At 46.6% G+C, this 23,234-nt stretch overlaps 1 protein-coding gene across 2 annotated transcripts in view; it reads left to right on the forward strand.

Moving 5' to 3' along the window:
- The first annotated feature begins 460 nt into the window (after positions 1-460).
- LHFPL2 (LHFPL tetraspan subfamily member 2) overlaps positions 461-23,234 on the forward strand; it is a 56,301-nt gene continuing 33,527 nt past the window's right edge. The window contains exon 1 of one of the 2 annotated variants that reach the window (XM_017890441.1): positions 461-625. The gene's annotated coding sequence lies outside the window, so the exon portion shown is untranslated. The remainder of the gene's footprint in view (positions 626-23,234) is intronic. The other variant, XM_017890442.1, reaches the window with a different exon arrangement.

The raw sequence follows: 23,234 nt of genomic DNA on the forward strand, positions 1-23,234 counted from the left end.
GACCCACTTGGTCATGATGGCTCTTCCTCCGACACGGCCTGATCATTCCCTCGGGATCCTCTGGAGTGCTTTGTAAAATCTGTTTCCGAATGACTCAGGCTGGGAGTCTTCCAGCCATTCCCTGGGAAGATGTAGCGGCCTTTCCTGAGGAGGAAATATTTTCTTCACGATGGGTTGGGATATTTTGTTGGTTGGCTCCAGCCCCAACCCTCCTGGCCAGTCTCCCTCAGACCACCCTGAACAGGCCCCCTGTACCTTTTGGGTTCCCGCAGTGAGACCTACGTCATGCTTCCGCGGAGTGGGGCAGTTAAACTGAGGAGGCGGGTCATGCTTTCCGCGAGTGGCAGTTAAGAACTGAGGAGGCGGGGCCGCCTTCCTAGGCCTGGTTTCTGAAGCGATGACTTTCTCCAGCTGCTTTGTTATTCTCATCCCCTCCTCTGAATTTCTCAATTCTTTTTTTGTCTCTGTTAATATTTCGTATGTGTGGAAACTGTACTGGTACTTCACAGACATTGTAAGGACTGTGTATTCCACCATGAGAAAGGCATTTTCATTGGAAATTATTTTAAAATTTTGGTGGGGTTTTGATAGATTGGATTGACCTTGGTTTCCATGCCACTGCTCGGTGAGAATAAAGAACTGTAAATGCACTATGGCTCCTCCAGAAACCCAGAGTAATGATATCAGACGTCATGTGTGCTGGCTGGCACAGCCACGTAAACATTGTGGTCCTAGGGCATTGCTTTTGGGGAGTTGATGTAACTCAACGTGTAGTCAGTAAAACACAGAAAGGAAGGGTTTGTGTGTCTGCCCAGCCCACAGCCACATTGGGAACATTTAGGAAGCACGAGATTGTGGTTTGTGGGCTCTGCCTCTGTTGTTACTGATGCAGCCGTGAGATGAAAAGCAGGAGTGCCCCGGTGAGCCTCTTAGGGTTCAGGCTGAGTGGCATTTGTAGGCCATAAGATGGAAACTGGAAGAGTGAGTGGTTTAGATCAGCGCCCTTCTGAGCATGCTCCACAGAGTGTTCCACTTTCTAGGGACATTTTAGGAGCTACCGGGAGGTGATGGGGGGGCCAAGGGGACCCTCCTCAGCCCCCTACTTTGTGTTTTTTTTTTTTTTTTTTTTTTTAACCAGTACAGCTCTGCTTTCATCTGTTTCATATGCAGAACTGGGGTGGTTTGTCAGATTCTGTTTTATAAACAGTGTTTCATGCTCAAAAAGAAAGTTTGCAAACCACAGGTTCAGAGGACTGACTTCTAATAAAAACAAACAGAGAGAAACCTTTTTAGCCAGACAACTAATGATTACATTTCTGGGATCTGCATCGATCAATCCACAGACATTTGGAAGCAGCCAAAAGCAAAGCACTAAACAAATAGATGTTTCTGTGTGACTAGTATGTCATCAAGAAACCCATAGTCAATATAAACAGAACATGCAGACTGTGACCTCTAAGTAGCAAGGAGGCAGGAGGCCAGTTCTCGTCATATGTGCAGGTGATTCTGCCAGATTGTGGTGTTCTAAGTAAGCACCAGCAAGTTCTGGAGTCGAGGTTACTGAGAATCATGTGATAAAAACTCGTTTATGGAGAGCTTTCCATTTGTTGATCACTGTCCCTTGGATGCACTGCTCATCCTACAAAATGAAGGTTCTATTATTATTCCTGTTTCACACATGGGGAAGCTGAGGCTTGAGGTTGAGCGGTTTGCCCAAGGATAAAGTAGTGGAGGTGGGGATAGGTCCTCTTGGCTAGAGCCGATGCCCTCGCATACAGTGCTGCCGTGTCCCCGTCATGGTTTTGGTGAGCGGAGTGCCTAAGTATGGCTACTTTGGAAAGTGTCTTTCTTGCCAGAGATACAGCTTTATGATCAATCCACTCAAAAATTGTCCCGTATAAGTTAAAATTTAATGTTGCATGTAAATGATCCTTATTGTAGAAAAGAGAATATAGAGAAAATAAGCCAGCAGTATAATCTTAACAATGTGTGCAAAAAGTATTCAGACACGTACAGCTCTGAAAGTGTGCATTTGTGCTTGGGTTTAATGGCTCACAGTCACTCCAGAGTTTTTAGTGGTAGCATAGAAATTAGAACTCTTGAGGCCACAGCAGCAAGTAACATGACCAAGGTATAGGAGAGTAACCTTTTCACAGGTTTTAAGTTTTAAAATTTGGGGTATTTTTCTCAGATTGCATCTTAGTTTCTCCATTTCAGCCTCTGTATCATGGCCTTAGCTAAAGGCTGAGAAGTAAGGATGAGTCTCTTTTTGAGGGTCTGCCCTTGACTGACTGCATGCCCTTCCAAATGTATATGAACCAGTGTCTTATTCTTTATTCTGGCCAATAAGATTGTTCAGGCGAGTGTGTTAGATTCTGCAGAAAGTTCTCTGCGGTCAGTTGACTCTGTTGGAACAAAGTAGGTCTCCTAAAGAGTGAATTTAACAGGCATTTAGGTTTGTTTTGATAGGTGCATTTGGAAAAGCTGGGACTGCTTGAGAAACTATTTCACAGCACATCCAGGTGGTTTGAATGATCTGCCTCCATGCATCACACCAAGTCTTTTTAAACAAGATGAAAGCTGTAGTGAGTTTGTCTCATGGAGCAAGTGAGGCCCTCAGGGAGAAACATGAACTTATGTGGGTGCTTGGGAAGTATTGGATAATAACTCTTCCAAGCCATGAGGTCCCCATTTGCCAAGCAGAAATTTATAACAGTGTCCTCGTGGCTTAAAAATGTTCATTTTCTTTCCCAAGTGTCTAACTCTCTTCCTGAAAATAGTGTTTTCATTGAAGGCTTGGACCATACTAGATCTTCACAGAGAAATCCTACCCTTGATTCTATAGCAGACAATAGCGACTTTGCTGAGATAGAACCTTCGGTGTTGCCTCCTGATGGAGAACAGTGTTGGGTAAGGGGGACATGAAGAAGTGGCTAAGTAACAGCCATCTGATATCCTGCAGATCTTATTGGAGATGGATTTGAAGAAGTGCTGTCTGCATGGTTTTGGACCAAATGGCTGTGAGAGTGTGTGATCCGCCTCACAGTGACAAGCAGCTTGTCGGTGGTTTCCAAAACATCTGTCTTAAAGAGGCGGTTGCAATTCCTACAAGGGAGTGTTTCCATTCATTGTCCATGAGAAATGAGAGAGAGTGGGAGCGAGTAATGCACGATCCAGAGGAAATGCGTGCACTCTCCACTTGGGATTACAATGCAGATGAATTCCATGTTTTGGTTAGGGAATGTTTTCTTTTAAAAAAAGACAAGAAAGAAAAGCTTAGTTAGTCGCTGTCCCGGTTACTGAAAAGCAGACTAAAACGCAGTTAAATGCAGGCTGGAACGTTCACTTCAGCTGGATTTTTTTTTTTTTTTTTTTTTTTTTTTTTTCCTGTTTTGGGGTGTGTGTGTGTGTGTGTGAGAAGATGGCCTGGGACTTCCTGGCACACTCTTCTGCCTTTGGCCCCACTTTCCCACCAAGGTGGCCTGACCTTGCTGATGAGTCACTTTAAAACTGCTGTGGTCAGCAAGCTGTGGCTCGTTCACTGCATCTGCACAGATAGGCTACTTGAAGATTCAAACAACTACTACATATACATCCTATTAACAAAAGTCACAACAGAGGTTTTCCCAACTAAAGTTTTACTGTAAAAATGGTAGCCCTATAAGAAAGCCACTACTAGTTTTCATTTAGAGATTTTTTTTTTTTTTTTTATGTCTACCCCTGTCCCCTACTATGTCAATCCAGGAGTGCTGAAGACGATTTGCTTTTGTATATTGTGTTCAAAACGTGCTACCTGTAATGATGCAAAACCAAAGACCTGAGCTGTGTTTTACCCTCTGAGGTGTCATGCAACAGATATTTATTGCAAACCTGCTCTGTGTGCCAGATGCCTGTGCAAGGATGCGGTGTTGCCTGTGGGGGAGACACATGATCCCCTCTTGGAGTTTACTGTCTGCAGCAGCCAGGGTGTTGAAGTTCTCACAGGTTGGGGGCTTGAAGTAAGAGGACAAACTATATCTGGAGGAGAGCCACGTGGGAAGCTGCCATAACAAGGGACTCTGGATGGGCAGGTCAAGCCATTGCTGCCCTGGCACTTGATGGGTGGTCAGTGATTGTCCTCAGCACCCCCTCAGCGCCCTTCACTAGAGCCAGGAAAGAGTGCTTGCCAGTCTGCCCCTCCCACCTGGGCATATCTGCCCACTGGAGGTAGATTGACCTCCACCATTCCGAGTCTCTCCTGTCTCTACCTGGAATTGCAAGAGACAAAGGCAAAATCAGACTCTCCCCTCCACCTCCCATCCCAAGTCACCTTCTCTGCCTTCAGTTCATGTGTAGCAATGGCATGATGTGTCTTGTTCTAATCCGTCCTTGTCGCTATACACACATCTCACCTGTCTCCCTCAGTCCTCCAGCTGTGTGTTCCTGAAGGTGACTTGACTTGCTGAGGAAAGGGTCATTCTTCAGCCTCACCTTGGCCCCCTGTGCCCTGGGATTTCTGGGACCAGCAGCCCTGGTGGGGCTGCCCTGGGCATTGTTGGCTCCTCACCTCATCACTGCAGCCAGGAGGCCAGGCCTGGGGTCTGAGGATTCTGTCAGGGACAAGGCTGAGGGCATGGCTCTCCTACTGTGCTGCACTCTCTCAGAGGGGCAGTGAGGGAGAATGGCCAGGTGAAGGCCCACCTGGAGCCCAGGGAGCTCTGTGGATACATGCTGTGCCCCTGCTTGCAGGGACAGATCCCCAGGGAGATTCCCACTGAAACGGCCTTGTTGTCTAGGGGTGATACCTGAAGTTCGTTGTCTCACTGAGGAAATCCAGGTCGTGGACACACAAGGAGTGAGGTTAAGAGCAAAATTTAAAAGGCAAAAAGAAAGAGAATGACTCTCTCAGCTGCAGAGAGGGGGTCCCAAACAGGTTGCCCATCTGTGTTGAAATGCAGAGAGTTTCATAGATGCCTGGTGAGGAGGTGGTGTCTGGTTTACATAGGGCACAAAAGATTGATTGGACCAGGCGTGCCATTTGCATATGGGGCAAACTTCTGGTAGCCCCCACCCTGATCTTTTATTATGCAGGTAGGTTCTCTGCCTGGCCTGCACCATGCTGCCTATTCCTTTACTGTACACGTTGTAAGAAAAAAAGGGAAGATGGGGCCTCCATGTTGCTTATGTCTGGCCTTCAGGTAGCCCTTTTCCATTAGCACAGCTGCTGGCATTCCCCCATGCAAGCTTCCAGCTTGCCTATCTTTGTTTGCAGCTCGATTTTTCAGGCTGCTCTTTGTTAGGAAAAAATAATTTCTTAGGCTGCGTTTTGTTAAAAGAGGACTCTTTTACCCTCACTATCAGCCTAAATAATTTCTTTCTACCTTCTGTATCACCATTGGCACTTAAGGAGCATTTACTGAGTGTGAGGCCTCGTAGGGGATGTGAAGGTGAGTCGTGAGGATTTGGACCTCAGGGTGCGTGTGCACTGTCCAGTAAGGGAGTAAAGGCGTCCTCTCAAGTCCATCATGCGGTAGAGAGTACCTTTACCATCAAAGTGGCCCAGATAGAGACCAGACCCCTTTCAGTGGGAGAAGCAGTCTGAAAGGCAAGGCTGCCCTGGAAGAGGTGGCCTTGAGCTGTATCTTAAAGGGCAGGCAGGAGGTGTGCATGTGGAGATGAGGGTGGAAGAGACAACGGCATGAACACGGCGCGGAGGTGGGCTCCAGTAGGAAATCCATTTGGCTGGAGCTGCCCAGATCAGGGGGAAGGCTCAGCTCTGTCAGAGCCCCCCAGCCCCCAGGGTGCACGCAGAGCAGCAGTGCTGGAAAAGCCCACCAGGGTGATTCCTGGAAGCCCCAGGAAGCCACTCACAAGCAGCCTTTGCTTGTGGATTAGACAAAGGAAACAAAGGGACAAGGGCGCTTGGATGTGGCAGCTCTGTAAGAGGGGCCTTCTTTGATTGGCCTACGAATGTGGCCACAGCAGCGTTTCCCATTCAGAAACTGGAGCCTCTCAAGGGACCCTACTGGGGAAAGCCAGCCCTGGGGTGATGTGAGGCCTGCTGGAGATCAGAGCCAGCACATAGTGCTGGAGAATTTATTTCTGAAAGATGTGGAAGGAATTGGACAAAAGCTTAATGACAATGGTCTTTTAAAACAAATCCAAAGGGTCATAGAGCTATTAAATTTCTGTAATTTAAGGATTCTACAATTGCAAATGGCTTCCCTTTTGAAATGGACCCTTGTCATAATTCAAACTCTAGGTATTCTAATGTTATTTCCACCATAGAAAGATATTTTTTAAAGTGAGATGCTTTTTATAAAAAAATGTAACTTAACCACTGTGGTTCTGGCTTCTACCATCTTCAGGCTAGGTAAGCACCAGCTAGCGGCTACCCTCCTCCTAAGCAGGTCGCAGGCACTCCAAGGCTGCTTTAATTATGACCATTTTCCTGCCATGCAAGTCTGAACTGAAAGTTCTCTTTTGTGTGGCTTTTGCAGCACAGTATTTTATGGATTTATGTTTTATGTTCTTCCTCCTCTTGAGTGTTATTGGATCCCCAGTCACCGGAAGGCTGAGATCTGTTTTAGTAACTGATTTATCAGGTGCCAGGCTGGTCACACACCTCACTGCAAGAGTTTATGAAAGGGACCCCCACCTTCTTTCCAAAAAACTTTGTGATCAGCTCAGTCACGAGCTCCTGACAGAGTGAACTGGGCCAGGGACTTACTTTGCGTTTTCCACACCACAGTAAATGTGAAACGGCTTTAGCAAGTGGGCTGTGCCGTTTGAAATATGAACTGGGTAACCTCTTCAGTGGCTCCCACATCCCAGGGCTGCAATTTGGGTAATTCAGGAGTGGGCAGGAAACTTCAGAGGAAACACTCCTAAGACCACGGGGCATTGGTCAGTGGGTTCCTATTTTGCTATCAGTGAGTACTGAGAAGACGCTCTCCCCACCATCGCCCCCTCCCTCTAGTTGCCCAAATGTCTCACCTCCCCCAGCTTCACTCGGGCTAGTGGAGGTCTTCTTAGATTTCTTTCAAGGCGGAGGATTTAGAGTCTGGGGTGAAGTGGCGGTGATGGATGGCTGGGGACATGGGGCTGCTGACTTAATGGTGATACATCAACCAGTTAATTAAGGGACAAACTTCTTCTAAGCGGGAGGTAAAGGATTTTTTGTTCCTTTGTTCTTAATGCTCATATTAATGCCATTTTCCCGCATGGAGACCTCAGGCTGTGCTTAAAATGCTTCCATAATTCCCTTTGGCACTGCTAGAGGTCAGCATTGTCCCTCACGAAGGACACAGGTAAGTCACAGACACTGGGGCTTCCTGGTTGTTAAAGGCCAAGAATGTGGGATGAAAACCCCATGTCCCCGTAGCAAGTTAGGGGTTGCTCAGCAGGGCTGTGTTCTTTCAGACAAGCAGCTCATTCCAAACCAGCCCCAGAGAGCCACTTCAATAAGCCATTGTCTGCGCCATGGAGGAGGAGATGTTGTCCAGGGCTGTGGTTAATGCAGTGACATTGGTAGTTGTTCCAACAAGTCAAAGCTTGTTACAGAGAGGCAGCAGTGACAAGATGCTTGAATAAATGCCTTGGACCACAGGTGCCAGGAATTCTCCCCCGCACCTCTGGCCTCCCATCTCAGAGACCTACCATCACCAGTGTGGGGCCCCTCTCTGCCAGTTGCTGCTGGTGGCCCTGTGTGTTCTGAAGGCCATGAATGGGAGGCTATGGTGGTTCCTAAAAAGGATGGCTGAGGCCAGGATCTGAGAACTGTTGCAATCAGTGACTGATATTTTGGAACTGAAAGGAGGAACTTGCATGAAACCATTGTTTTTTGGAAAGACACATGGTGTTTTTTCTGTCAGTTTTGCAGCATTGGCAGATAAAATGCTGCAGCCCAGACAGACATCATCACCAGTCCCTTTTTAAGGAAACAAACAAACAAGACAGTGACCCAATTCAGTCCTTTTTCATTTATTATACCGTGCATGGTTCAAGCATTACCAAAGAAAACTGGAAGAGTTCCATTTCTTAGTTCAGTTAACATAAAACATGTCTCTTAGCGTACAGGCAGTGGGTATGGATAGGCATAGTATGTATTTTGTTGATTACATTGCTTAGCACTTTGCTGGTGCAAAAAAAGTCTGTTTTGCCTGAAAGAAAAATTGTGTATGTGTGTGCACTTCTAAAAACTTCCATTAGTAACACACTCTGCCAGTCATCTCTGGAGGCCATTTAGAGTTGTTCTAGAGACTCATACAGCCTATATGAAATATTGAGAGAACATTAAATGCTCGACTGTGTGGTCCTACCCAAGCACAGTGGGAGATCAGAGAAGGGAGAGATTTGTGTGGCCAGAATGGAATTTAAAAATGTATCTTAATAACTTTGAAGGGAAGCAATGAAAATGCTAACTTAAAAAAAGAAAAAGCAAAAGACTTGCCTGGTTCCTGTAGAAGTTGTTAGTGGGGCAAGAAGAATGCCCAGTGTGGCTTAGCAGGCTTTGTAGTTTTAGGACTCCATCCCACCAACTCAGATGCTGATGTGGGCAGCCTGTCCGGAGACCCCACAGACTGCAGAGCCTCATTCCCGTCCCTAGGTGATGGTGTGGGGGGTTTGGAAGTCCTCAGTTTCAGCGCAAGATGGGGTAGTCAAAGATGAGAGAAAATCTGTTAACGAACACCTGTTGAGCAGCATGTGTAATAATAGCAGTGATCACCTTAACTGAGTGCATATGATATACTATACGGTAAGCACTTGACCATCTTTTATTTCTCAGAGTAACTCAGTGAAATAGTAAGCTAAGTGCCACCTCCGACTTCACAGATAAGGAAACAGGCTTGAGGGTTTGTCTTAGTTCACTTGTCCTGCTATATAACAAAATATCTCAGTCTGGGTAATTTTAAAGAACAGACATTCATTTCTCACAGTTCTGGAGTCTGGGAGGTCCAAGACCAAGGTGCCAGCAGTGGTGTCGGGTGAGGGCTGCTCTCCACTTCCAAGACGATGCCTTGCTGTTGTGTCTTCACATGGCCGAGGGCAGAAGTGTACGCAGGCACTCACTCCCTTCAACCCCGAGCCCTTTTGGAAGGATGCTCATCCCATCCGTAACGGTGGGACTCTCATGACTTAATTACCTCCCAAAGACCACACCTCTGAATACCACTTCATGGGGGATTTCAGCATGAATTTTGGTGGGAATTACTCAAACCATAGCAGGGGTCAAGTGCCTTGCCTAGGGTCACTACGTCGCCATTGGGTAGCAGAGCTAGGAATTTGAAGTAGGTTGCAGACTACGGCTCATGCTCTTAAGGATTATGCTTTCTGGCGTGTGGTTGGTGCTAGGTCACTGGACAATACAAAGGATATGTGGTGTGTGGCTGCAGACCTGAGGCAACCTGTGCTTCTCAAAGACAACGGGACTTATATGAAGGGGCAGCTTATACTGTGGGTGCCGCCTGTCCCCACACAGGGATCATATGGAGAAAGTAAAACTGTGCCTGTGCAGGTGTGGCTGCTCACCCTCAGAGTCAGTGGAAAGAATAAGCAGATGCAGGTGATGGTGTCACGGGCAGGTGTTCTTGTTGTTGATTTTGGATGCAACTATAGTCTCTCCTATGGTATAGTCACACATTCAGGTAGATAGCAGGAATGAGTAAGACAGGATGGTGTGAGGCAATATGAAGTATTACAGACTGGGACAAACTAGACATACTATGTCGTGTCTAACAGAGCAGCCACTTCCTACCTCTAATCACCTGTTGTCATGTTGACATGTGGGCACAGTATTGATAGGTGCACTGAGATTTTTCCCCCAAGAAAAGCAAAGAACCTGGCAATTTTACATTTATTCTCCAATCTTTGAATGTTTGCTATTAATTTAAAAAATGTTTAATGAGCCACTTGTTGTATATAAGGCCTGTTTGAAATCTTTGGAGCAGTAGGAGTAGAAATTGAGACACGAACATCGGAACCCCCAGAATAACAGACCAGGAGCAGCAAGTTTGTCTCACTTGGTCAGTCTACATAAGGTGACTGCAGCCCACACCAGCCTTTCGTAAACTTCAGCGTGCCTGTGAGTCACCTGGGGATCTTGTTAACATGTAGATCCTGATTCAGGAGTTGCAGGTGGCTCTGAGATGCCACAGGACTAGGGGCTCTATTGAGAAGATTCTAAGGCGGCCTCTAGGCTTAGTGGGGGAAGTACCGTGATGAAGTAGTGCCATCTACTGTGAGCAAAGAAGAGGGAAATGGCCTCACGTATTCCCCATCCCTGTAGTGCCCCAAGACAGGTAAATCATGCGTTTATGGCCATGTCCAGGTTTCCCCTAAAAGTCAGAATTTGAGTAGATGAGAAGCTGTTGCGTTTTATATCCTTTTAATGCACACTCCTCCACTTAAGTAAACTTGGATGTATCCCTCTGTCATCTGGGAAGATGGGATTAGAATATCAAGCTTTCAACTTGGGTGGGATAAAGGGAGAGTTAACTGATTGGCTCTCCCTTCTTTCTGCTAAATTTTGAGGGTGAAAAATATGTCTTGCATATGTTAGTGTTCTGTTACTTCCACATGGCCTTGGCGCCCCTTCAACATGGGGTCCGTGTGGGAGGAAAGGGTGGGTGCTGAGGAAATTGCTTTGAGCAGAAATCATCTTGTTTCCATTCACTAAGAGCTGTTCTTGGATCTCTTCTCTGGGTCCCCTGCCTGTGTCCAATGCCCTTGGAATTGTGTACCAGGAAACAATATAATCTTTCTAACTGGGCAAGTGGGAGGAGAGGAACTGGGTGAGCCAGGATGGGCTGGCAATTGACACCTAAAAATAGGTCCTTTTTTTTTTTTTCCATGAATAACCTTTTTGGGGGGCAAGAAGCCTTGCACATTTCTAACCATCTGGGACAAACATCGCCTTGGCAGGTCAAGGGAGGCAGCTGATGGGGCCAGGGTACAGCCAGGTGGGTGGAATGCCAGCCAGAGTGATGTTGCCATGACAGCTGGGCCCCTCGGAGAAAGCTTCAGTGGCCTCCAGGGAGCAGAGGCGGATCTCAGATCTGGGGCCAGAGCATATGTGTAGGGAATGAGTGGGAAGAGGACAGTCGTAGAGCAGCGCTTCTTAAACTTTAACGTGCCTATGAATGCGAAGTGCAGATTCCGATTCAATGGGTCCAGGGAGCACACATTTAGAGGAGCAGGGGGCCGGAGTGCTTCTGCGATCTTCAGGGCTTTGAGGAAGAATGAAGGCGAACACACAAGGGAGTTACCCTGCTCAATTTTTATTGAATTTGACTGAAGCTGGAAAAAAGCCAGCGTTTGACAGCTGTTTCTTGTCATATTGTCATACTATGACGTTTTTGCTGCATGGTGATGGTGGCACTTATATAAGGACAAGATTACAAGTGTTGTATTTTATGATTTTACTGGTAAAAATGCATATGGCTGGGTAGAATCTGAACGTTGTATAATAGATACAATGACTTAATTCAGAAAAACACAGCCCTGAGCTAGTTGGTGAATAACTGAGACTCTCCTAAAATAATGGAACAGACTTTACTAGAATTGTAAGGGCAGAAGAATGGCCCAGATATGGAAGCTGTGAGGTGAAAATCATTTTAGTCATTTAAAATTTTCATGAGGATGTAGGTAGGTTTTCCCTTTGGGGAAGAATAAAACTATTCTCTGAGAGGCCAAAGTTCTTACTGGGCTCTGTGGTCTCTTGGAGAACAAATTAGACAAGGTCACGTCTGGGAGAGAAAAAGGTCAGAACTTGTGTTAGTTCTATGAGCTGTTGAGATTTATTTTAAACCCAGAGGCAAAGAATAAGTGACACTCGCCTCTTTTCTTGGAGGGCTTTCCTCTGGATGGGTGTTTTTGCTGGGCGCCCAGCCGACTGCTTGCATCTGGACAGTAGAGGCAACAGCCATCTACAGTGCCGCGGCCAAGCCCCACTTGGATATGGCATCCTCCCCTCCCCAGCCCAGAAATGAGTTCTGCATCCCGTGAGCTATTTCTGATCCCCCCACTCTCCATGGGATCACGTTCGACCGCTGGGGCCTTTTTCAGACTTTATTGCATTGGTCTGTTCTTGGTGTGGGCTCCTGGTAAGCATTAGTTAGGTTTGGTGTGGAAGCTGTGACTGGCGGTCTTCATAGAAGGAAGGCCAGGAATACCTCTGCACGGGTGTCCCACATGCCGTGTGACTCCCACGTCCCCGTGGAGAATGCCTAGGTCCCTGTGAACTGTGAACAGTTATTCTGATGTTCAGAACTGTGAGACTGGGGGGTTCCTACTTGTGATTTTGATTCTAATCTATAGATTGTCATGAGTTCATGTCAGAGTCCGGCACCTGTTGTCGTATGAAAATGTTGAGGTCAGGTCTTGGGGGAGCCACAGCCTGCCTGCCCCAAGGTGTTCCCCCTGCCGTAAGGGAGCTGCGGCCATGTGACAGTGTCGGGGCTAGATAGGAGCTCCAGAGGCGCCCCCAGCCACAGGCTTGGTGGGGAACGGGACTCAGCCTCACCCACCTACTGAAGCATCTGCAGCGGGGTGGGAGCTGAGCTAGCAGGTAGAGCAGGCCTGGGAGGAGACAGCGCTGGGGGCTGATGGTGAGGGAGGGGTCTTCTCTCTCCTGGCCCCTTTACTGTCCCCTGGCTACTCTGGCTTTGTGTGGCTCTGGTGGGAGAGGGGGTCCTAGGTCGTCTTTGCTCTCCTTTATTCCTCCCCTCACACTGGCCACCGTGGACAGTCCCCTCTTCCCTTTGGGAAGCACTGAGAGATGAGGCAGGCAGCAGGGGGTGAGCTGGGAAGGGAGGCAGCTCCAGATCTGGGGAATGAGAGGGGTGTCTGTCTGTGTCTGTGTCTGCCCTCCCTGATTTGCTCAGGGAGGAGGTGGGTGGAAGGCCAGGCCCCCACCTGCTTGGGTGCCCGGTGTAGTGCCAGTTCAGGACTGTCCGTGCAGACCCTCAGCAAATGGCCTGCTCTGGCGACACCACTCCTTCATGTCTGACCCTGTGGTGTGGCTTGGGGTTCAGATGAAGCCTCATTTCCTCTTGTGGGATTCAGAGAACGAAAATGTAGTGGGAGCAATTCTGGGACACTAGAAAATGGGCTTTCTCTTTCCTCCTAAGAAGTCATTGGGTTTTTTCCCTACATTCCAACAAACTTGTTCAGCTTATGACAAAACGCCATTAAAGCTTTTAAGTTTTTGCCGTGGACTTATAGTAGAGGGCAAAGAATAATATTCTAAGATCTACAAAGCTGAAGTTGAGGCGGCCGTGTGACTTTGGCAGTATTTCTCCCCAGGCCTTGCCCCTGCCTCTACCCACTCCTACACAGGACCAGGGAGTTTTGCCAGGACGGCAGTGGTGGCTGGGAGTGGAGGCACTTGCTGTGATTTCACAGTACCATTTGCTGTTGGTGGGGCCTCCTGACAAAACACCACCTGTTTGAGCTGAGGAAGCCCTGGACCTTCGGTGACGGCCTGGAAGCCAAAGCTGAGGCCATTGCTTCCCTCGAGGACCTGGAGCCACTTCAGTGTCATGGAAAGGAGGGAAGATGGGCCCCACGTCTGGAGTTCCACCTTTCTGTTCCTATTTTGCATTGAGTCAGGAAAAGACAACCCAGCAGTCATCAGGCACCAGAATGAGTCAGCGCCGGGGAGGGCGGTGGAGGCCGTGGAACTGGGAAGTCACAGACACTGGAGCTGTGAGGGTCCTGCAGCCGCTCGCTTGCTCACAGCCCTGTCCTTTGTGGGGAGCCCGCTGAGGCCCTGGAAGAGCAGTGCAGCCTGCCCAAGGACACGCGGCTAGAGACGAAGCAGCTCCCTGAACTCCCAGGCCATTCCTCCCTCTCGGCGTCATGGTGATTCCCAGGAGGCCTGTGCTTCTTGTCCTCTCTGTGGAGCACACTGCAGGGCCCAGGCCCGGGGACCGCCTATCCTGTTCTCTTGACCTATGGCACCTGAGAACCCCCTCTGCTGTCCCTCCAGGAGGGACTCCAGGGGACTGTACAGCCAGGTCTCTGGACCCCTGAGAGTCCCCGACGTGTACCCTCCCATCATTGTCCTCACATCCCTTCTCTCCCTGCCCGAGCATCGGTGATTGGATGTGTCTCCTTGCTGGGCCTTCCTGTGGAGCCCTGCTCTCCTGAGTGGTCCGGGAAGGTCACACAAAGCTCCTTGCTGGAGCATGTGGCATCTCTGTTGGGCTGCGGGAGGGCTGAGGCCTCCACCCCTCTGTTGTACTAATAGCCTCACTGGCATCTTTTTTCTTTCTTAGGGCAATGGTTTAAAACCCGAGGCAGGGCCTGTAGATTTGGAGGGGAGCGGTGGACCTCAGGTTTAAAAAATTCAGTAAAACAGCTTCAGTTCTGGGAATGAAAAGCAACAATTTTAGGTGATGATAAATGCTTGGCAGAGTTCTTTTTCTCTTTTCAGAACTGATCCTGCAGATGAGGGTTTTGGCACATGGCTTATGACTTAGCCCATATAAGCAGGGAGAAATGTAAATGATGCTTGCTTTTCTTCTGCTGAAAAGGGGGCTCTGACCTTCGATTATAAACCTTTAGTTCAAGCACTGACATCGTTCTAGCCATAGGGGGCGTTTTTCCCTCTGTCTTTTGTTCCAGGAGATAGAAGAGCTGTGCTTGTGCTTACCTTTTCCATAGCGTCCTACACCGCCCATCCCCTACTCTCACAGCATGAACAGGACGTTTTACAAACTAATACTTGTTCATTACCATTTCTTCTCATATGCATTTGTCATAAATCTAAGGAATTGCACTAGGCAGCACTTTGTTCATATGGTTGGCATTACTCTCATACCTAATAGATAGAACAAAGCTTCATTTGTTTAGAAACATCGTACAGTGAAGGCTCAATGTTCAGTGCTCCTCAGCCTCTATCTTCATATAGTAGTGTTCCTCTTTTGTTGGGAGCAGTATCAAGAATGGGGGAGACATCTTCTGGAATCTTGGCTTGTGAAAAGCTGACGGCACTGACCTGGACCTAAGGAGTTAGTTTTCACCCCAGTAGAGCAGTAAATCCCTAGCGTCCTGAGGAGGCGGAGGGTTTGGTCTACTCGACCACACCAGAGAGGGAGAGGAGAGAGGACAAGAGATGGTCCCTGAAGTCAGTGCCCACCGCCCAGTCTGCAGCAGGACAGGGTGGTTGACACCACGGGCCTCACTCGGTGCGTCCTCATGCAGCAGGCCTGCGTGCTGTCAGCCTGGCTCACCATCGGGGGAAACGTTTCTAATCCCCGCCCCTCCCTGATTTTTGCCTCTGACATTACTTGAAAGGCCAGTGAAACGAACATCGTAATAGTGAACTGACCCTAGAATTGTCAGGGTGAAAAGGTTGATGTTTTGGTTAATAAGATGGAAGAGTGGCCTCTTGGTGGCATTTCTCTAGAACAGCCCCATTTAAATGACGGCCATGGTTTTATTACTCAGTTTTTAAAAAAAGGATTCATAGTATCTCAGTGAAGAACTGCATGTATCAGTTATTAACATAAACTTAATGATGGTACTTTAAACAAAAGTTTTACTGTTTCCAGGTAACAAGAGAGCCCGAAGTAGGTGGACCACAGTGTTAGCTTCATGTTGTCATCAGGGCCCCAGGCTCCTTCTGTCTTTCTGCTCCATCATCAAAGCACAGGACTTTCATTCCCTAAGTCCCCCATGGCTGTAAGATGGCTGCTGGAGCCTTTATGGTCACATCTCTTAGCAGGAGAAAAGCCAAGGTCAAAGCTGAGTCAGGGCTGGGTGCAATGGCTCACGTCTGTAGTCCCAGGACTTTAGGAGGCCCAAGGCAGGTAGATTGCTTGAGCCCAGGAGTTCGAGACGAGCTTGGGCAACCTGACAAAACCCCATCTCTACTAAAAATACAAAAATTAGGCTGGGCACAGTGGCTCACACCTGTAATCCCAGCACTTTGGGAGGCCGAGGCAGGTGGATCATTTGAGGTCAGGAGTTCGAGACCAGCCTGGCCAACATGGTGAAACCCCGTTTCTACTAAAAATACAAAATTAGCCGGGCATGGTGACACGCGCCTGTAATCCCAGTTACTTGGGAGGCTGAGGCAGGAGAATCACTTGAATCTGGGAGGTGGAGGTTGCAGTGAGCCAAGATTGTGCCACTGTACTCTAGCCTGGGCGACAGAGTGAGACTCTTTAAAAAAAAAAAAAATAGCTGGGCATGGTGGTGCTGCTTGTACTCCCAGCTACACAGGAGGCTGAGGTGGGAGGATCGCTTGAGCCCAGGAGGCAGAGGTTGCAATGAGCTGAGACCGTACTACTGCACTCCAGCCTGAGTGACAGATCCAGGCCCTGTCTCAGGAAAGAAGCTGAGTGAGATCCCTTTTAAGAGCTTTCACAGAAGCCTGTCCCCATCTCCTTCACTTGAATCTCATTGACCACTGTGTCTGCAGAGGAGGTTGAGAAATGTAGGCTTTTGAGCCGGGCCCATTACTACCCTATCAAGTAGGGTTTTATTCAGGGCCAGGACTGAGGTGGAGTGAGTAAGACATTCACCTTTGGTGCATAATTTAAGAGGGCACCAGGAAACTCAATCATCAAGGTAAAGAATGTTTTACTTCAGTATAGCAGTGTCATTCTGGAACCTGAGGCAAAAGAAAATTAGGAATGCTGATGCTATCTTTATTTTAAAATTGATATTTTGTTCATTGTGAATTTTTTTTTTTTTTGAGGTGGAGTTTTGCTTTTGTTGCCCAGCCTGGAGTGAGTGCAGTGGCACAATCTCAGCTCACCACAACCTCTGCCTCCCAGGTTCAAGCAATTCTCCTGCCTCTGCCTTCCCAGTCGCTGAGATTACAGGCATGTGCCACCATGCCTGGCTGATTTTGTATTTTAAGTAGAGATGGGATTTCTCCATGTTGATCAGGCTGGTCTTGAACTCCCAACCTCAGGTGATCTGCCTGCTTCAGCCTCCCAAAGTGCTGGGATTACAGGCGTGAGCCACCATGCCTGGCCCATTGTGAATTTTTAAATTTTTGATTTTAAGAATATTGTATAATGAAGTATTATTTATCATGATTAAACCATTTTTGCATCCCCTTAAATTTTGTGCCTCTGCTGAGTCCTACTATATGCCAGGCCCAGCCATAGGTTCTGTTAAGGAAGAAGGGGAGAATGGGTATTGGGCAGGAACCTAGCAGTCTCTGCCAAGGAAATGTTACCCTCTGCTTACCCAAATCCTTGCATTGCTGGTGATGAAATGAGCAAACTTGTAGTTGAAGGGAGACCGTTGTCAAGGCAGGGGCTGTGGGGCATTCTTTCTGCCACCCAAGAACTGGTGAGAAACAATCCTAATCCTTCCAGAATAAACGTGCAGTCGTATCTTCATATTTGCATATGGAATTCTCTGGCAGGTACAGGTGCTGTTGGTGACCAAGGATGAGTTGGTGTGGTCAGAGTCTTATGGTCAGTTTGGGTCCATGTTGTAAAAGTGATTAATAAGGCCTGACCCAATAGGTACAGAGTCAGCAGCCATGGAGCGTGGAACTTCTGGGAAGAGCCACTGACTCACAAGGTCTTATCAGTTGCTATAGAACTCAGGGCAAATGACCTCACTCCATGATGGGCCCTTTGGGGAAGGGAATAAATGAATAAATACATCATATCTAGGGAGAACTCACTCCCCAGCACCCTGTTCCATGTGTAGACAAATCTCTTGGGATGGCTGTTTATGGTTCAACCTGATTTCATGTGAACCTTCTTAGTGGTTATGCTTCTACAAGAAGTATTAGAGAAACAGTAGACTAAAGCCACATGTATATGTCAAACCAAAAATGGTTAATTTGCTGTTTTTAAATCCTAATGGTATAATTTGATTATTGGAGACATAAGTTAGAATTTTTTCATAACTTTTAACAGTCACTTTGTATTTCAGAGAAACTCATTTTTTAAATTTAAAATTAAAAAAAAAGTTTTACTGATGATGTTTAGCTATGAATTGGAGTGTCCTTGAGTAATTTACTAAAAATAATGTGCCTAATGGATCTTATGGCTTAACTTGGCATGGACAAAATGGCATTTGCCCAATCTTCTGTTCTGGGAACTAGTTTATTTTCTCCCCCTTTCTTCTTCTCGTTTCCACAAATTTGGTCTTGCAGGTAAATTATATTGTAATTTTTTATAAGTTGTAAATCAGTTAATACTTGAAATAAAAAGACAAATGCTGTGGGAAGAGTTGGTACATTCATGAGCCTGATTTTTGCAAAGATATTAAAAAACATTTTGTGGGGATGATTCACACCCTAATGCTTTTATAAATTCTTGCATTGCACAAATTCATGATTCAGTCTGTCAGATGATTTCCTTCCTTGAGACTCTCTAATATTGCAAAAATTCAGTGATTTGTTTCACAAATTCTTTCATCTGTCTTGTCATGTAATGCTTTCTGTTTTAAAAAGTGTGAGCATTTTCTTATGCAGTTACATGCCAACCTCGCTGCATGGCCTGGCTCCATCCTGCACCAACCCGCTGTTACTGCTAGACTGCAAAATGCTTTCCAGAGGCCATCTGTGGCTTCATGCTTCAGGGAAATGTGTTATACTTTATCTCTGCTTTTCAACCTTTCACAGGAATACTGTGACAGTAAAGCGAGGTCACCAGTAAGAGTCCTTTTCAGTTCTTATGAAGACATTTGCTACAGGATTCCAGGTGTTGGTCTGGGCAAACTTTAAATTCTTACGATGTATTTAGAAATAGGTTCTCACTCTGTTGCTCAGGCTGGAGTGTAGTGGCACAATCATTGCTCACTGCAGCCTTGAACCCCTGGCTCAAGCCATCCTCCCACCTCAGCTTCCTGTGTAGCTGGGACCACAGGTGCATGCCACCATGTCTGGCTAATTAATTTTTTGTTTTGTTTTTTGTTTTTTTGCAGAGACGTGGTCTTGTTATGTTTCCCAGGCTGTTGAACACCTGGCCTCAAGCAATCCTTGTTTCAACCTCTCAAAGTGCTGGGATTACAGGCATAAGCTACCATACCTGGCAAAACTTGTAAAGTGTGAAAATACTTGCCTTTGACAGGGCTTTGCCAATTAACATTTGGCTTTCAAAAAACAAGCTGTTTTTATCTGTTAGCATTAGGCTGGTTAAAATAGACGTATCTTGGTTGTCGGTATTTATTAACATCTTTTGAATGGGGATGCTTGTGACTGTCGGGTGTTGAAGGGAATGCTCTGTATTTACAGATACGCTTAAATGGCCAGTGCCTCAGTTTCCTATTTGTGAAACATAATAGCACCTACCTGCCAGCTGTGAGGGAGTTAAGGGCAGTGCATTTAGCGGGTACACATATTTCACTGGGCCTGCTGCTTTGGCAGGGCCTCTAAATGGCATCATCATTGTTAGTTATTGCTGCAGAAACACATTCTATAACCAGTGTACAAACATGGCAATGAGTTAATATGAATACAGTAAAGCAGTGGTCCCCAACCTTTTTGGCACCAGGGACCTGTTTCGTGGAAGACAATTTTTCTATGTATGGTGGGGTGGGATGGTTTCAGGATGAAACTGTCTCAGATCATCAGGCATTAGATTCTCATAAGCAGCCTGCAACCTAGATCCCTTGTACATGCAGTTCACAACAGGGTTTGTGCTCCTGTGAGAATCTCATACCACTGCTGATCTGACAGGAGGCAGAGCCCAGGTGGTCATTCTGGCTCGCCATCACTCACCTCCTGCTGTGCGGCCCACATCCTAACAGGTCACAGACCAGTACTGGTTCGTGGCCTGGGGGTTGGGGACCCTCCCCGCGATAAAGGACAGTCTTAGAGCATAAAATGGAGAGTGTGCCAGCAGAGTTGAGTTAGAACAATAGAACTTGGAAGCCCATAGCAGGTACAGTTCTGTGACTAAATGCCCACATGAAATGTGTTGGTTTCAGCATTTCAGTATTGTTTTATGTTGCTGGGAGCACAGTTAAGCCAAAGAGAGATCCAATGTTAGACAGAGAGTGGTGGTTCAGAAATGGAAAATAGCTGGCAGCTCCAGGTTCAGAAAATCGAGGAAGGTTATCAGAACTGAGAAACGAGAAATGAACAGTAGAGATAGATGGCTGTTGGATGTTACTCTTAATCGCTTACACTCCTCAGGATTCAGAAGGAGAGGTGTTGCTGACTTCATGTTCTTATCCAGGCAGTTCAGTAAATGTCATGTATCTGACATTTATTATAATATTTATTATAAATGTCATGTATTGGGGTAGGGTGGGGACCAAGATGGGTAGCTAATTTTCCCAGCTGAATGATGATGTTTAGTCTGTCTTTTGCTGGGACTAGAAACTGTTGTAATATTAAAAGTTGAAAATTTCACAATATTTCTTTTTCTTTGTGAAGTAAAATCTGAAATCCTTCATCCCTTGACTTCATTATAAGTGCAGTGAAACTGGCCTTCTAGATCTGTTTCCAGTCAGAGGACTTTATATACAAAGTTCGTGAACACGAAAGGGTCTGGTGAAATAACGAGATGGGAGGCTGGTCCAAATTTCTCATCCTTCTGAGTTAAAAGTTGTTCTGAGCAGCAGCTGTCGACTTTACCACCCAGGGGGCAATCTGCAAGTCAGGTTGCCATTTATTAGCCTTCTTTACTTCTAGGCTCTCAGTGACTTCTCATTTGAACTTCTGGAAAAAAAAAAAAAAAAAAAAATCAGCATTAAGAGCTTTCCCGAAGCTTGGTCTTCAGAGTCTTGCTTCCTGATTTCCAGACAGAACTGAGTTAAAAACATAGTAACTGGGTTCGTTTGTTTTCCTGTCTCCAAGGCGTTTGGCCCCATGTTAATCCTCCCCGCCGAGGCGGGAGAGGAACACTTAGTCACTCACACTGCTCACTGACATGAGCCAGCGATGGAAACGGTGACTTGACAAAGTGCTGGCCGGGGAAATGGAGTTCTCCCTCAAGCAGGACCAAATATTTCCCAAATTAATTCTGACAAAGCGAATTTAACATTCAACCTTCTGGAGTTTCTCAGAATAGTTTAGGGTATTTTAAGTCAACTCTGTATTTGTTGCCTGTTATTCAAATTTCTAACCTCAACTACCTGTTGGGTCCTGCTACCTTGACATCAAATAGTTTTCTTTTCCAAGTTGGGCTATGGATGTTTTATCTTGTGAAAATTCCCTGGGAAAGTGAGGCCACAGTGATGTCTTTGATTGGATGTTGGGGTCACATGGAGGGTGCTGTGTCACCTTCAGGAAAGAGTGGAGGGCTGTCTTGTCTTCCTCATTTGGTTTTTGAAGTGCATTCAGTTGACAGTAACATAATAATAGCATATCATGGTAAAAAATCGCTCACCTCCACTGGGTTTTTGTGTGGACCCAACTTAGGCTCAGAAGATTACAGATGGTTGGGGTGCATTGTGGAATGTTCAAGTGTGCAGCCTTAAGCGCTAGGCACAAGCCCACTACTATTTTGGGTGATTTAATTTACTTTGATGAGGAAGGAACGATTTGGTGCATTTGAATGACAGAATAGATAACTGCATATCACTGGGATGTAAGTATAACATGGGTCCAGAAGAAGACCGCAAAGACAGTATTTCAGTAAATGCTGCCAGGCTTTGTCTCACAAAGACTGGGTTGTATTTTTGAATGGCTAACTAGGAGGTATTTTCTTTTATTTATTTATTTATTATTATTATACTTTAAGTTCTAGGGTACATGTGCATAATGTTCAGGTTTGTTACATATGTATACTTGTGCCATGTTGGTGTGCTGCACCCATCAACTCATCAGCACCCATCAACTCGTCATTTACATCAGGTATAACTCAGAATGCAATCCCTCCCAGTATTTTCAATTTAATGTTGCATTCGCTGTGACTCAGATAGAAAGTCAAGATGATTGTTTTTAACAGCTTATTTCAGACCTTAGCTACCAGAAAAAGTCGTTGACTATTTCTAAACCCAAGGAGGTTTGAGTGCTGATTGACTCACAGTATTTGTGTTCCGATGAGTCTGTCCGCACCCAGCCTGTATGTGACACACAAACTCGGAGTGTGGGGTGGAGTGGCGAGGCAAGAAAACGGAGTGCTCTGGAGAGGGGTGGGGTGGGCCAGGGCTGCAGAGACCAGCAGAAGAGGCAGAGAGGGGGGCTTTGTTCGTTTCCCACTGAGGGGCCAAGGAACAGCTGGTGGGAGAGACCCAGGTTTGAAACCGCTGGCACGGGACTTGGGGAGGCTGGGGTGGCTCTGCGGCCTTCTTCAGCAGGCTCAGGTTTTGACGGGAAGAGGGTGGAAGGCGGTGCTTGGCCAGGGAGGAGGCTCTACCGTGCTCACGCTTTCCTGCTTCTTTGGTGTTGAGCCATATTACTTTTCTTCTTAGCTCCTTCACAACTGCCCTCGGCACCTTGCAGTGGCTGTTTTCAGCTGTTTAGATACTCCCCAGCTCTCACTGTGGTATCCTATTCCCAAATGCAGCGTGTTTATTTTAACTTGTGTCTTCAAGCAGTTTTTAGAAGGTGCACCCTTTTTACCTTTTCCTCTTTGTGTCAGGATAGTTCTCCTTAGTCTGTAGCTGTTTTCCCACTTCATCTCTTTTCTCTTTATTCCTACTCCCCCCTTTATCCTCCAAGGGATGAAAACAACTTGATTTTTATCAAGGTGAGTGTTAATAAGTGGCCGTGTGTTTCTAACACACTAGCCATGTGTGCCCCATACAGACTGCTTAGATGTGAGCTGTGTGGGCATTCGTTCTTATTAATGACCCCATGAATGACCTGCTCAATTCATTTTTCCAAGGTTATGGATCTGCGACTCTCTTCTTTAACCATTACCGTTGCTACCATTTACTGAATGCGTACTCTGTGCATTACAATGCTTTGTGCAAAGCACTTTACATGTATTCTCGCATTTAGTCTTCATCTCTACCCTGTAAGATATCCTCCTTTTATAGCTGGGGAAATGGAGGTCTAGGGAGGTTAGTGATTGTCCTGCTTTATTCTGCCAGTGTGTCCTGTAGTCAGCACTTGACCCCCATCTCAGGCCCTGGGTCTCAACCCCAAGCGAGTACCTTCTGGAGCAGGATTGTCCCCTGGGGATATTCAGCAATGTCTAAAGACATTGTTTTTGGCCTCGACTGAGAGAGCGCTCCTGGCATACAGTGGGGAGAAGCTAGGAATGCTGCCAACCATCCTTCAGTTTCTAGGACCAGCCCCTACAGCGAAGAATTATCCAGCCCCGAGTGTTAGAAGTACGGAAGCTGAGAAACGCTGTTATATCTAGAAACCTTACCTT

This window comes from Rhinopithecus bieti, unplaced genomic scaffold, assembly GCF_001698545.2.
Source record: "Rhinopithecus bieti isolate Rb0 unplaced genomic scaffold, ASM169854v2 scaffold_20538, whole genome shotgun sequence".
In the NCBI taxonomy this organism is placed as follows: domain Eukaryota; kingdom Metazoa; phylum Chordata; class Mammalia; order Primates; family Cercopithecidae; genus Rhinopithecus; species Rhinopithecus bieti.